Genomic DNA, 14,765 nt, shown 5'->3' on the forward strand with positions numbered 1-14,765 from the left:
CATCAAACACTCCCAGGTCAGGTACAGCACCGGTTAGATACGGAGTAAAGCTCCCTCTACACTGTCCCATTAAACGCTCCCAGTGCAGGTACAGCATGGGTTAGATACAGAGTGAAGCTCCCTCTACACTTTCCCATCAAACACTCTCGGGGCAAGTACAGCATAATTTAGATGCAGGGTAAACGTCTCTCTAAACAGCCAATCCAAAAATGCACAGGACAGGCACAACACAGGTTAGGTACACATGATCATCATCACAGGCAGTCCGTCGAAATCGAGGAAGACTTGCTTACACTCTAAAGGTGAGTTCTTAGGTGACTAAACAGTCCAGTACGGGAATTACAGTCTCTGTCACAGGTGGGACAGCTAGTCGTTGAACGAAAGGGTGGGTGGGACTGGTTTGCTGCATGCTCCTATGCTTGGTTTCTGCATGCTCTCAGCGATGAGACTCGAGGTGCTCAGAGCCCTCCCGGATGAACTTCCTCAACTTAGGGCAGACTTTTGACAGGGACTCCTAGGTATCGGGGGGTTGTTAAATTTTATCAAAGAGGCTTTGAGGGTGTCGATGAAAGTTTTCCTCTGCCCACTGTAGGCTCGCTTGCTGTGTAGCAGTTCCGAGTAGAGCCTTTCTTTGGGAGTCTTGTGTCAGGCATGTGAACAATGTGTCAAGCCAGGGTATCCCTGGAGATTGAGCATGCAGTGTCCACCGGTAGACTCGTGGCCTTCCCTGAGAGGTGAGCACCAGAGAGACTGGAGTGCATCATTCAAGAGGGAACAGAATTGTCATTTTAATTAATTTGATTTGATTTGACAAAAGTTACCTTTATGTTGAATTGTTAATTTGTGTTTTTGGTTCCCGAAAAAAAAAACAAGTGGGCACTTTAATGAAAGTTTCTGGAGTGTGACGCCCCTCCCCCCTTTAATCAGGGGGAACTTGATTATCGTTCTACTTAAAATAGTTGTGAACAATGTGGCCCACCCAACGCAGCTGGTCGAGTGTGGTCAGTGCTTCAATGCTGGGGATGTTGGCCTGATCGAGGAATCACCAGGACTGGTTTGATGAGAATGACCAGGAGGTCCAAGAGCTAATTAATCAAGCACAGTGCATTTCTGAACCTAAAACAACAACCCAACTCAGGAGCAGCAAAGCAGCATTACAGACGGCTTAAGGCCGAGGTCCAAGAAAAAACCTGTGACCTAAAGCATAGATGGTGGATGGAAAAATCACAGGAGTTTCAGCAGCTCGCCGACAGCCATGATGTGCGAGAATTCTTCATCGCAGTCAAGGCCACCTATGGCCCAAGCACCCAAGGCACTACCCGACTACTGGCCAAGAATGGGGAAACACTCATCAAGGACACTGAGGCAGCCAGGACCCACTGGAAGGAGCACTTCGAAGATGTCCTTAACCGAGACTCTGCCTTTGACTCGAGTGTCCTCGACTCCATCCTGCAGCATGCTACCCGCCATCATCTCAGCAAAACCTCAGCCCTGCACGAGATAGAAAAGGCCATCCGCCAGCTCAAGAACAACAAGGCAATGGTAGCAGATGGAATCCCCGCTGAGGCTCTAAAGTATGGTGGAGAGGCAATATTGGAATGAATGCAGGACCTCATCTCTCTCATCTGGAAGGAGGAGAGCATGCCTGGAGATCACAGAGATGCAGTAATCGGGACCATCTTTAACAAAGGGGTCAAGTCCGACTGTGGCAATTACAGATGAGTCTCCCTGATTCCAGCCACTGGGAAAGTCATTGCTAGAATCATCCTCAATCGTCTTCCCCTGTGGCTGAGGAGCTCCTCCTGGAGTCACAATGTGGATTTCGTTCTCTAGGAGTACAATGCACATGGAGTAGATACAGATTAAAGCTCCCTCTGCACTGTCCCATCAGACATTCCCAGGGCAAGTACAACATTGGTTATGTTATGTATGCAACCCTATGTAACCAGCAATCTACCGCCATCAGAGGGCATATCTGTTGGAGTCCCAAGGGATCCCAGCATCCCTTGGGAGCACGGTATATAAGCAGGCCTCCCATGCTGTACGTGCAATCTGGAGTTGGAAAAAAAAGACCAAGATCACACTTACTCATGTCTACAGTACTCAATCACGTTACTTTATTCTGGACATAACAATTGGCGACGAGATAATGAACCATCATGCGAAAATGCAGAGAACTGTTGAAATCCTGGAGAAATTCTCAGAAGGGGACGATTGGGAGGTCTTCATGCAGCGACTCAACTAATACTTCATGGCGAACGAGCTGGCAGGGAATGTGAATGCTGCCAAACAAAGGGCGATCCTCCTCACTCTCTGCGGGGCAACAACCTATAGCCTCATGAAGAATTTTCTTGCTCCGGTGAAACTAACAACCAAATCGCATGAAGAACTGTGTACACTGGTCCAAGAGCACCTAAATCCGAAGGAGAGCATTCTGATGGCAAGGTATCGATTTTACACATGTCAACGGTCTGAAGGCCAGGAAGTGGCGAGCTACGTCGGTGAAATAAGGCACCTTGTAGGACATTGCAAATTTGATGGATGCCAGGAGTAAATGCTAAGAGATTTTTTGTGCTTGGCATTGGCCATGAGGATATCCTTCGCAAACTATTGACTGTTGAAACACCGAAACTGAGCTAAGCCATAACGATAGCCTCGGCATTTATGTCCACCAGCGATAACACCAAACAAATTTCGCAGCATACAGATGTTTTGGCAAGTACTGTACACAAAGTAACATCGTTTCAGGCAGGAATGCATATGGCAGAATGTACACGCCTGCAGCTGCATGATCTCAGATGACTCAGAGTCTGCCATCAAGCGTTAATGCGAGGCAGTTAACAGCTTGTTGGCACTGCGGAGGTGATCATCGAGCCCATCAATGTAGCTTCAAACACTATGCGTGCAAAGGCTGTGGAACAATGGGACACCTCCAGCGAATGTGCAGATGAGCTGCAAACACTGCAAAGCACCACATTGCATTGGAAGACCGATCCATGGTGGATCATACTGAAGTAGAGACTCAAACCGGGGAGGCAGAAGTATATGGGGTACACACCTTCACCACGAAATGTCCACCGATCATGTTAAATGTTGAACTGAACGGAATTCCACTATCTGTGGAATTGGACATGGGTGCGAGTCAGTCCATCATGAGAAAAGGGCCTCAGACAGGCCCAAGCTGAGCCCCATTCACACCAAACTGAAAACTTACACGAAAGAGCTGATCCCAGTAATTGACAGCACAGTATTAAAAGTCTCTTATAATGGAACAGTACACGAACTACCACTCAGGATAGTGTCAGGAGATGGCCCCACACTGTTCGGCAGAAGCTGGATGAGAAAAATACGCTGGAACTGGGATGACATCCGAGCACTTTCATCCATCGATGACGCCTCATGTGCCCAGGTTCTGAGCAAGTTTCCATCGTTGTTTGAGCCAAGGATCGGAAGTTTCTTGAGGGTGAAGGTACAGATCCACTTGATTCCCGGTACATGACCCATCCATCACAAGGCACGGGCCGTGACATATATGATGCGAGACAAAGTGGAGATCGAGTTAGACAGGCTGCAACGAGAGGGCATCATCGCACTGGTGGAATTCAACGAGTGGGCCAGTCAGATTGTTCTGGTTCTCAAGGGCGATGTCATGGTCAGAATTTGCGGGGACTATAAAGTAATGATTAACCATTTTTCGCTGCAGGACCAGTACCCGCAACCCAAGGCAGATGAACTATTTGTGACACTGGCAGGAGGAAAGACATTCACCAAGTTGGACCTGACCTCGGCCTACATGACGCAGGAGCTGGCGGAATCTTAAAAAGGCCTCACCTGCATCAACACGCACAAAGGTCTGTTCATCGACATTAGATGCCCGTTTGGAATTCGATCGACAGTGGCTATTTTTCAGAGGGACATGGAGTGTCTGCTAAAGTCGTTTCTGCACATTGTGGTTTTCCAGGATGATATACTGGTCACAGGTCGGGACACCATCGAGCACTTGCAGAACGTGGAAGAGGTTCTAAGTCGGCTAGATCATGTGAGACTCAGGTTGAAACGCTCGAAGTGTGTTTTCCTGGCGCCAAAGGTCGAGTTCTTAGGGAGAAGAATCGTGGCAGATGGCATCAGACCCACTGACACCAAGATGGAGGCCATCAAGAACGCGGCGAGACCACAGAACGTGACGGAGCTGTGGTCCTTCCTGGGCTCCTCAATTATTTTGGTAATTTTCTACCCGGGTTGAGCACCTTGCTAGAACCTCTACACATGTGGCTGCGCAAGTGAGATTATTAGGCATGGGGGAAATCAAAAGAGACTGATTTTGAGAAAGCCCGAAATCTCTTATGTTCCAACAAACTGCTTGTCCTCTATGATCCATGTAAACGTTTAGTGCTAGCTTGCGATGCATCTTTGTACAGGGTCGAGCGTGTGTTACAATAAGCAAACGAATTGGGAACATTGCAACCGGTCGCCTATGCGTCCAGGAGTTCGTCCAAGGCCGAAAGGACCTACAGCATGATTGAAAAAGAAGCTCTGGCATGCGTTTACGGGGTGAAAAAATGCACCAGTATCCGTTTGAACTTTAGTTCGAGTTAGAAACTCACCATAAGCCGTTCATATCGCTATTCACAGAGAGCAAAGGTATTAATACCAAAACTTCTGCTCGCATCCAAAGATGGGCGCTCACGCTGTATGCAAATAAGTATGTAATTCATCACTGGCCAGGCACAGAGAACTGCGCTGATGCTCTCAGTCGGCTACTTTTCCCACCACCGGGGTGGAAATGGCACAGCCTGCAGACTTGCTCTTGGTGATGGATGCATTTGAAAATGAAAAGTCACCCGTTACGGCCACCAGATGAGGACCTGGACCAGCCAGGGTCCTTTACTGTCCCTTGTAAAATCTGTGTCCTCCATGGGAGTTGGTCCAGCATCCCAGCGGAGATGCATGAAGAGATCAAGCTGTTCCAGCAGCGTAAAGACGAAATGTCCAGACAGACTGACTGTCTTTTGTGGGGTAATCACGTGGTTTTGCCCAAGAAAGGCAGAGAAATGTTCAAACCTGACCTACACTGTGCCCACCCAGGCATAGTAATGATGAAAGCTATAGCCAGACCCCATGTGTGGAGGCCTGATATCGACTCAGATTTGGAGTCTTGCGTGCGCCAATGCACCACTTGCTCGCAACTGAGCAATGCACCCAGGGCACCCAAGTTTGTGGTCATGGCCCTCCAAACCGTGGTCTAGGATCCACGTTGACTTTGCTGGCCCATTTCTAGGTAAAATGTTCTTTGTTCTTGTGGATGTTTATTCTAACTGGATTGAGTGTGTAATAATGTCTGTAAGCACGTCCACTGCCACCCTCGAAAACCTACGAGCCATGCACTGCCTGCCTGATATCCTTGTCAGCGACAACGGGCCATGCTTCACCAGTGCTGAATTCAAGGAATTCATGACGCGTAATGGGATCAAGCACATCATATCTGCACCGTTCAAGGCCGCATCCAATGGCCAGACAGAACGTGCAGTCCAAACCATCAAGCAAAGCTTGAAACACATGTCAAAAGGCTCCCTGCAGACCCACCTGTCTCGAGTCCTGCTCAGCCATTGCACCAGACACCATTCTCTCACCGGGGTTCCCCAGCTGAGCTGCTCCTGAACAGGGTGCTCAAAACAAGGCTTTCTCTCGTTCACCCTGATCTCCATGATGAAGTCGAGGTCAGGCGGCATCAACAAAGCATTTACCGTGATCACACAAATTTGTTACGCAATATTGAAGTCAATGACCCTGTATTTGTACTCAACTATGGACATGGTCCCAAATAGCTTGCTGGCACTGTCATAACCAAAGAAGGGAGGAGGGTGTTTCAGGTCAAACTTGCAGAAAGCATTTGGACCAAACCAAACTGTGATTCACAGACAGCCACAAGCAACCAACTTCGACCCTCCGATGCACACACAAGTGGCAACCAACATCATGGTTGACCACGAAGCTGAACTCATCATCCCCAGCAGCCCAGCAAGGTCAGCTGTGCAGCAGGCCAGCGAAGAACCAACGAACTCACCTGCACCTGCATTTGTACTGAGACGATCGACTTGGGAGCGAAAAGCTCCAGATCGTCTTAACTTGCAAATAAGTGTACCATTGACTTTGGGAGGGAGTGATGTTATGTGTGCAACCCTATGTAACCAGAATTCTACCACCACCACAGGGCGTATCTGTTGGAGTCCCAAGGGATCCCAGCGTCCCTTTGGAACACTGTATATAAGCAGACCTTCCATGTTGTACGTGCACTCTGAAGTTAGAATAAAGAGACAAGTCACATGTACTCACGTCTACAGTCCTCAATCACATTACTTTTTCTGGACTTAACAGGTTAAATATAGAATAAAGCTCCCTCTATACTGTTCCACCAAACGTTTCCAGTGCAAGTACAGCACAGGTTAGACACAGACTCCATCTCCTTCTAACTTGTCCCAGCCATTCCAGGGCAGATACAGCATCTGTTAGATGTAGAGAAAATCTCCCTCTATACTGTTCCAGCGGATATTCGCGGGGCAGATGCAGCACGGGTGAGATACAGAGTAAAGCTCCCTCTACACTGTCCCATCAAACACTCCCAGGACAGATACATCATGGGTTAGAGACAGAGTAAAGTTTCCTCTACACTGTCTCATTAACCATTCCCTGGGCAGGTACAACCAAGCTCATGGTCTACAGGGCTGTAGGAACACCCGCCCTCCTGTATGGCTCAGAGGCATGGACAATGTGCAGTAGACACTTTTTCTCGCTGGAGATATATCACCAACAATGTCTCCGTAAAATCCTACAAATCACCTGGCAGTACAGGCACACCAACATCAGCGTCCTCGTCCAGGCTAACGTCCCCAGCATTGAAGCACTGACCACACTCGATTAGCTCCGCTACGCAGACCACATAGTTCGCATGCCAGACACGAGACTCCCAAAGCAAGTGCTCTATGCAGAGCTTCTTCACGGAAAATGAGCCAAAGGTGGGCAGCAGAAACGTTACAAGGACACTCTCAAAGCCTCCCTGATAAAGTACGAGATCCCCACTGACATCTGGGAGTCCCATGCCAAAGACCTCCCTAAGTGGAGGAAGTGCATCCGGGAGTCTCATCGCCAAGAGCATGCAGAAAACAAGTGCAGGTAGTGGAAAGAGCGTGCTGCACCCAACCACCCCTTCCTTCAATGACTATCTGTTCCACCTGTGACAGAGTCTGTGGCTCTCGTATTAGAATGTTCAGCCGCCAAATAACTCACTTCAGATGCGAAAGCAAGTCTTCCTCGATTCCGAGGGACTACCTATGATGATGATGATGATGATGACAACACAGGTTAGATGCAGAGTAAAGCTCCCTCTGCAATGTCTCACCAGACATTCCCTTGTAGATACAGCTTTGGATATTGAATGTTAAATCACCCTCTAGCCTGTCCCAAACAGTCCCAGGGTAGGTACAGCATTGGTTAGATACAGAGTTAATCTCCCTCTACACTGTCCCATCAAACACTCGCAGAATAGGCACAGCATGGGTTAGTCAGAGAGTAAAGCTCCCCATAGACTGATCCATCAAACACTCCCATCGCAGTTGCGGCATGGGTTAGATTTCGAGTACAACTCCTGCGACATTGTCCCATCAAACACTCCCAGCGCAGGTACAGTAAAGGTTACATACGCTGTAAAGCTCCCCCGACACTCTCCTATCAAACACTCCGTGGAAAGATGCAGCACGGATTAGATAAGAGAGAAAAGCTTGCTTTCCACTATCGCATCAAGAACTGCCAGGGCAGGTACTGCACAGGTTAGACAGAAAGGTTTAGGCTGGGTTTTCAAGAACTTGGGGCCTGGACAACAGAAGGCACAGCCACCAATTATAATCAGGGATGCTCAGGAAGATAGATATCTCATGGGTGGGCGGGGACGTGGCGGTGTGGTGCTGGTTGGGGCTGGAGGAGTTTACAGAGCTAGGGAGGGGCGAGGCCATGGAGAGTTTTGAAAATAAGTATTAGAATTTTGAAATCAAGGCGTTGCTGAACCAGAAGCCAATGTAGTTCAGCGAGCACAGGGCTGATGGGTGAGCTGGACTTGGTGAGAGTTAGGGCACGGGCAACCGAATTTTGGATCAACTCTAGTTTATGCAGGTGAGAATGTGGCAGGAGTGTGTTGTAATAGTCAAATCCAGAAGTAACAAAGGCAGGGATGAGGGGTCAGCAGCGGATGAGGTGAGGCAAGGGCGATGTTACAGAAGTGGAAATATGCATTCTTAATTATGCTGTGGATATGTGGTCAAAAACATACTTCAGAGTTAAATATGGCACCAAGGTTGCTAACAGTCCGCTTCAGGCACAGACACAAGTTGGGGAGCGGGATTGAGATAATTGAGAGATTTATTAAGACAATCAGAAACAAACAAGAGCTGCCAGAATGAACATGGTTCAGTGCCCAAAGCAATCCCAGTAAATCCTGTTGTATTTACAAATGCAGCCTTTCTCCTCAGACCATTTAAAAATGAGATGAGGAGGAATTTCTTCTTGCAAATCTGTGGAATTCTCTGCCCCAGAGAGCTGTGGAGGCTGGATCATTGAATATATTTAAGGCGGAGATAGACAGGTTTAACAGAGGTGCTCACAATCAAGAAGCCTTTAGATTGAGTCAGGGAACAGAGTGGTTCTGCTCACACAATCAGAGAATGGTTACAGCACGGAATGCCATTCGGCCCGTCGAGCCCTTGCCGGCTCCCAGCTAGTCCCACTGCCCCACCTTTTCCCCCCGGCCCTGCAAATGTTTTCTTTCAGATACTTATCCAATTCCCTTTTGAAAGCTGTGATTGAGTCTGCCTCCACCATCCTTTCAGGCATTCCAGATCCTGACGATTCGTAGCATGAAATAGATTTTTCTTACATCGCCTTTGGTTCTATTGCTCATCCACCTTAAATCCGTCTCCTCTGGTTCTTGACCCTTCCGCCAATGGGAATAGTATCTCTCGATGTACTCTGTCTGGACCCGTCATGATTTTGAACACCTCTATCAAATCTCCTCTCAACGTTCTCTGCTCCAAGGAGAACAACCCCAGCTTCTCCAGTCAAGTCACGTACCTGAAGTCCCTCATCTCGTGAATCATTCTTGTCAATCTCTTCTGCATCCTCTCTCAGGTGATCCCATCCCAATGGGCGGTGCCCAGAATTGGACACAATGCTCCACTTGAGGCTGAACCAGTGTTTTACAAAGGTTCATCATAACCTCCTTGCTTTTGTACTCTGTGATGCCCAGGATCCTGCAAGCTTTTTTAACTGCTTTCCCAACCTGTCCTGCTACCTTCAGCAATTTGTCCACATATACCCGCAGGTCTCACTGTTCATGCATCCCCTTTAGGATTGTACCCTTAAGAAATAAAATTAGAAAAGCATGATTAAATGAACGAGGAGAGACAATATAAACTAAACTCAGATTCATGGCCTCATTTTATTTCTTCCTCCTAGCCTCTCAACTTAATCTGGCAGTGGGATGTTGGCGAGTGGTGATTGATTGCCCTGGGAGCCAACAGGAAGAGAGGTCAGAGACCGGAGGGCCAAGGGAGCAGCGTGTTCTGCAACCAATCGCGGTGCTTGAGGGGTGGATCCCGAGTAGGCCTATCGGGTGAGTATGTGTCAACCCCTGTTAAACAATTTATCTTTTAAAAGTTAAATCGAGATTTCTTTTGTTAACAAAACAGTTTAACATCTGTCAGTATTTTATTTCCATTTATGAGTTCCTATTATGAGTTTCAATCACTTCAGTGCCAAGTGGACCAGATATTTAAAGGTCATTCATTTCCCTCTTTCCATGTCGCTGTTAGTTAAAGGGACAGAGATTGATTGCCTCTCATTATGCATTTGTAGTCGTTAACGTAACATCCTTCCTGTTGGTAGTGAGTCACATTCTGTACTGGGCGTGATGGCTGGTGGCATCAGCCTTTAAAATACGCATTCTCTTGTTCAAATCTCTCCAGGGTCTCACCCTTCCCTATCTCTGTAACCTCCTCCAGCCCATCAACCCACTTAATGGTTTGTTTTCTTTGGAACAGAGGAGGCTGAGGGCAGACGTTAATGAGGTGTATAAAATTATGAGGAGCCTAGATAGAGTGGATAGGAAGGACCTATTTCGCTTCACAGAGGTGTCAGCAACCAGCTGAACCTTTTAGCTAGTACGTAGCCAGCCCAGCAAGAAAGGGGGAAGTTCTGGACTTAGTATTAGGGACTAAAGCTGGGCAGGTGGAAGGGGTAGCAGTGGGTGAGCATTGGTGCCAGTGATCGTAATTCAGTTAGATTTAGGGTAGTTATGGAAAAGGACAAAGATAGACCAGGAATAAAAGATCTCAATTGGGGAAAAGCCAATTTTACTAAGCTGAGATGTGGTTTAGCCAAAGTGGATTGGAACAGCTACTTGAAATTGTGAGAGATTGGGAAATGTTGGTGTTCAGAGGGATCTTGGTGTCCTTGTACAAGAATCACTGAACGGTAATATGCAGGTACTGCAAGCAATTAAGAAACCAAATGGTATGTTGTTTATTACAAGAGGATTTGAGGATAATAGTAAACATAAGAACATAAGAAATAGGAACTGGAGTAGGCCAGATGGCCCATAGAGCCTGCTCCGCAATTCAATAAGATCATGGCTGATCTGATCATAGACTCAGCTCCACTTACCCGCCCGCTCCCCATCACCCCTTATCCCCTTATCATTGAAGAAACTATTTCTGTCCTAAATTTATTTAATGTCCCAGCTTCCACAGCTCTCTGAGGCAACAAGTTCCGCCGATTTACAACTCTCTGAGAGAAGAAATTCCTCCTCATCTGTTTTAAATGGGCGGCCCCTTCTTCTAAGATCATGCCCTCTCGTTCGAGTCTCCCCCATCAGTGGAAACATCAGCTCTGCATCCATCTTGTCAAGCCCCCTCATAATCTTAAACGTTTCGATAGATCACCTCTCATTCTTCTGAATTCCAATGAGTAGAGGCCCAAACTACTCAACCTTTCCTCATAAGTCAACCTGCTCATCCCTAATATCAACATAGTGAACCTTCTCTGAACTGCCTCCAAAGCAATTATATCCTTTCGTAAATATGGAAACCAAAATTGCACGCAGTTTTCCAGGTGTGGCCTCACCAAAACCTTTTATAACTGTAGCAAAACTTCCCCACTTTTATACTCCATCCCCTTTGCAATAAAGGTCAAGATACCATTGACCTTCCTGATCACTTACTGTCCCTGCATACTATCCTTTTGTGTTTCATGCACAAGTAACCCCAGGTCCTGCTGTACTGCGGCACTTTGCAATCTTTCTCCATTTAAATAATAACTTGCTCTTGGACGTTTTACTGCAATTATATAGGACCCTGGAGTATTGTGTACAGTTTTGATTGCTTACCTAAGGACGGATGTACTTGCCATTGAGGATGGCAACGAAGGTTCACCTGACTGATTCCTGGGATGGGGGGATTGTCCTGTGAGGAGAGGTTGAGTAGACTAAGCCTATATTCTCTACAGTTTAGAAGAATGAGAGGTGATCTCATTTTAAAACAAACAAAATTCTTATTGGGCTTGACAGGGTAGATCAGGGGTGTCAAACATATGGCCTGTGGCCGCCCCCCACCCCACCCATGCCCTAACCGGCCCGCCGTGTGTTTTAATTTATATGAGCCTTCCCCGCGCGCTGCCCCGATCTTTTGCTTGCTGACTGGAACACAACCTGAATTTGTCGGCCGTCATGGAACAGGAGGCGGGCGGCGGAGGCACGGGGAAGGTCAGTCGGTGTCCAAGGGGAGAAATTCTGGGACAGCGAGGGCACTCACACGGACTGTCAATCGGAGATAAGCTTTGAGTGAGGCAGTGAGTAGATAAATACCAAGAGAGAGGGGGAGGAGTGTCGCAGGAACTCCAGGTGATTTAACAGATGACGGGGGTTAGTGCAGGGTAGGTAGTGAGGGGGTTGCATTCCTGCACTTCTCCCACCTCCTCGGTCCCAGCGAGGCGCTTCTTTTAAAATTCTCAGCCTCGTGTTCAAATCCCTCGATGGCTCCGCCCCTCCCTATCTCTAACCTCCTCCAGCCCCGACACCCCTCCCTATCTCTGTAACCTCCTCCAGCCCTACACCCCTCCCTATCTCTCTAACCTCCACGGGCCCCTGCACCTCTCCCTATCTCTCTAACCTTGTTAGGGTTAACTTCAAACCACCACTCGGATTCTGTTCGCCTTAAACTAAATGCAGGTTTTATTAATACAAGCCGGCAGGGGAGCTCTCCTTGAAAGAATGCTCGAAGATACTGCCAGAGACAACTTACATTATACAGTTTCAAATTATAGCATTACGTAATTACGCAAGTTACAATTAATACATGCTGATTGATTAATACATGAATGATTGGTACAGCGATTCCTCCAATCTGGCTTCTATATGCCTTAATTGGTAAATCCAAACACATGTTGTTATGATTCTTTTTATTTAACTCTTATCTTGCTATACAATTCAAATTCTATGTTATCTGTGTCCGTGCCCAGCTCCCTTTGGTCTATGAATTGGAACATCTGCTCCTCTGTGGTAGGCATCCCACACATGCTTCCCACAGTCTGAAAAATAGGCTGTGGGTTCCATTTTAAAAACCTGTTAACTCCATTTTAAAACATCGCAATTATTATTATTAATTGTAATTACAATTTGTAATCTGCCCTTTCAGTCCCTCCTGTTGGTCCCTGGTTATTTCTAAATAATCAGCTGACCACATATATGTTCTGAGCCATCTGCTGGAAATGGTGATATCAAGTTCATATCCCTGGGATCGCTCGTAGTTCCATCTTTTGCGGAGTCTTTACATACTACCCTTGACCATTTCCCTGGGATATTGGCACGCCACTTATATTTCTTTTTGTGCAGGCAGTGCATAAGCTCGAGGTCTTGGTTGTTTCCCTAATGCATTACAAAATCATTCGCCTCCCTGTCATGCCTACATTACATAATTAACAAGGCTGTTTGTTGTTCGGCTGGAACCACGTGGTTGTATATCTCTCTGATCTGACACATCAGATATAGTTGGATCACGATACATATCCCTTCCACTACCATTATTACCTCAATTGAATGCCACATCAATTTGAGGACTGTGTAGGCTTCAGGTGACCAGCCCTTAAAAATATCGCACCATGAACAACAATTTTCCTTTCCCTGCCTTCTTCTGTCTTGATTCGTGTGTCTCCCGCCTCGGTTTCGTTGATCAGGCGATCAGATTGGGACACTCACGACTCAGATCAGGTATTCATGCCGTCTTTTTGTTTGATTAACCTTCTTTGGATCTAGCAAAGGCTTTCTGCGTTCTTGGTTACGGGCCTTGGCCAATCTTTTTTTTCTGCGTCTCTTGTATCTGCCTGCACAGTCTCCCAGGAGCATCAACACCACTATCAGCTGCACTAGGACTAACACATGGGATATAATTCTAATCCCTATCTTGCAACTTTGCTCGGGTAAGCCTCGCCTATCTTTGTAATTGTTACATAACATCACCAACCAACTCAAGGCTATAACTATCTGTACTGCCGCTAGATCATGTGAAAGGATCGTTATCCAGGGATGTATAATCTCAAGTACCAAGGCGGGTTTTTCAGGTTATCCTTTATTTCACTGTCCAGTTATTTTGCTTTATCCTTCAGCTCTTAATATATTTTAATGTTATTTCGTGAGCTAGTTAAATCTTCAAGTAACAGGGGAATTGATTGTGCTTGCTCTTACATGTAAACATCAATATCTTGCTTAATCTCATCGCTTATATTTCATGGCACTGTCTTCCTGGCATGTCATGCGTGCTCTTACCACTGCCACCGATAGTCTTGGAGTCACGTAAGTTCCCAGGCTAGTTACCGCACAATATTCTCCTCGCCCTTGATAGTTGTAATGTGTGGATTCGGTTCGGGCAGGGTTTATTCCAATGACACATCCTTCCGTAGTATTGTCATTCCCGCAGCTATCCTTGCTCCCGTCTCCCACTGGGCGAGGACCTATAGTTAGGCTTCCTTCTCTCCGGCACACGGATAACGATATTCCCCTTATATTTCCATTCATTTTGATCTCGTACTAGTCCATCGCAGATGTACTCTTCCCCTCGTATTATGTTTGTTTCCCCTCATATCCTCCTGCAACCGCATACACCCTTGTCATTCCTTTCAAAAAGGGCCACATTACAGCAAAAGTCTAAAGGGACAAAGTTGTTAAAAAGACAAGCCTGAAGGCTCTGTGCCTCAATGCGAGGAGTATTCGTAATAAGGTGGAAGAATTAACTGCACAGGCAGCAATTAATGAATATGATATAATTGGCAACACGTTGACATGGCTGTCCTAAGGCTGTGTCCCCTGGTTCTGGACTTCCCCAACATCTGGAACAAGCTACCCGCATCTAACCTGCCCCGTCCCGCCAGAATCTTTATGTTTCTATGAAATCCCCTCTCATCCTTCTAAGCTCCAATGTATAAAAATCCAGTTGATCCAGTCTCTCCTCACATGACAGTTCAGCCATCCCGGGAATCAGTCTGGTGAACCTTCGCTGCACTCCCTCAATAGCAAGAACGTCCTTCCTCACATTAGGAGATCAAAACAGAACACAATATTCCAGGTGAGGCCTCACCAAGGCCCTGTTCAACTGCAGCAAGAATCTGTTGAATCTGCATTTTACTGTAACTCTATGACATTCTGAACCGATAAAGAAATGGAATCGTGAAAT

General features: G+C 46.8%; 1 protein-coding gene across 1 annotated transcript in view; it reads right to left on the minus strand.

The window, feature by feature from the left end:
- LOC139235632 (zinc finger protein 239-like) overlaps positions 1-14,765 on the minus strand; it is a 786,713-nt gene that overhangs the window by 349,440 nt on the left and 422,508 nt on the right. The window lies entirely within an intron of this gene.

The sequence above is a fragment of the Pristiophorus japonicus genome, chromosome 23 (assembly GCF_044704955.1).
Source record: "Pristiophorus japonicus isolate sPriJap1 chromosome 23, sPriJap1.hap1, whole genome shotgun sequence".
Lineage (NCBI taxonomy): Eukaryota > Metazoa > Chordata > Chondrichthyes > Pristiophoridae > Pristiophorus > Pristiophorus japonicus.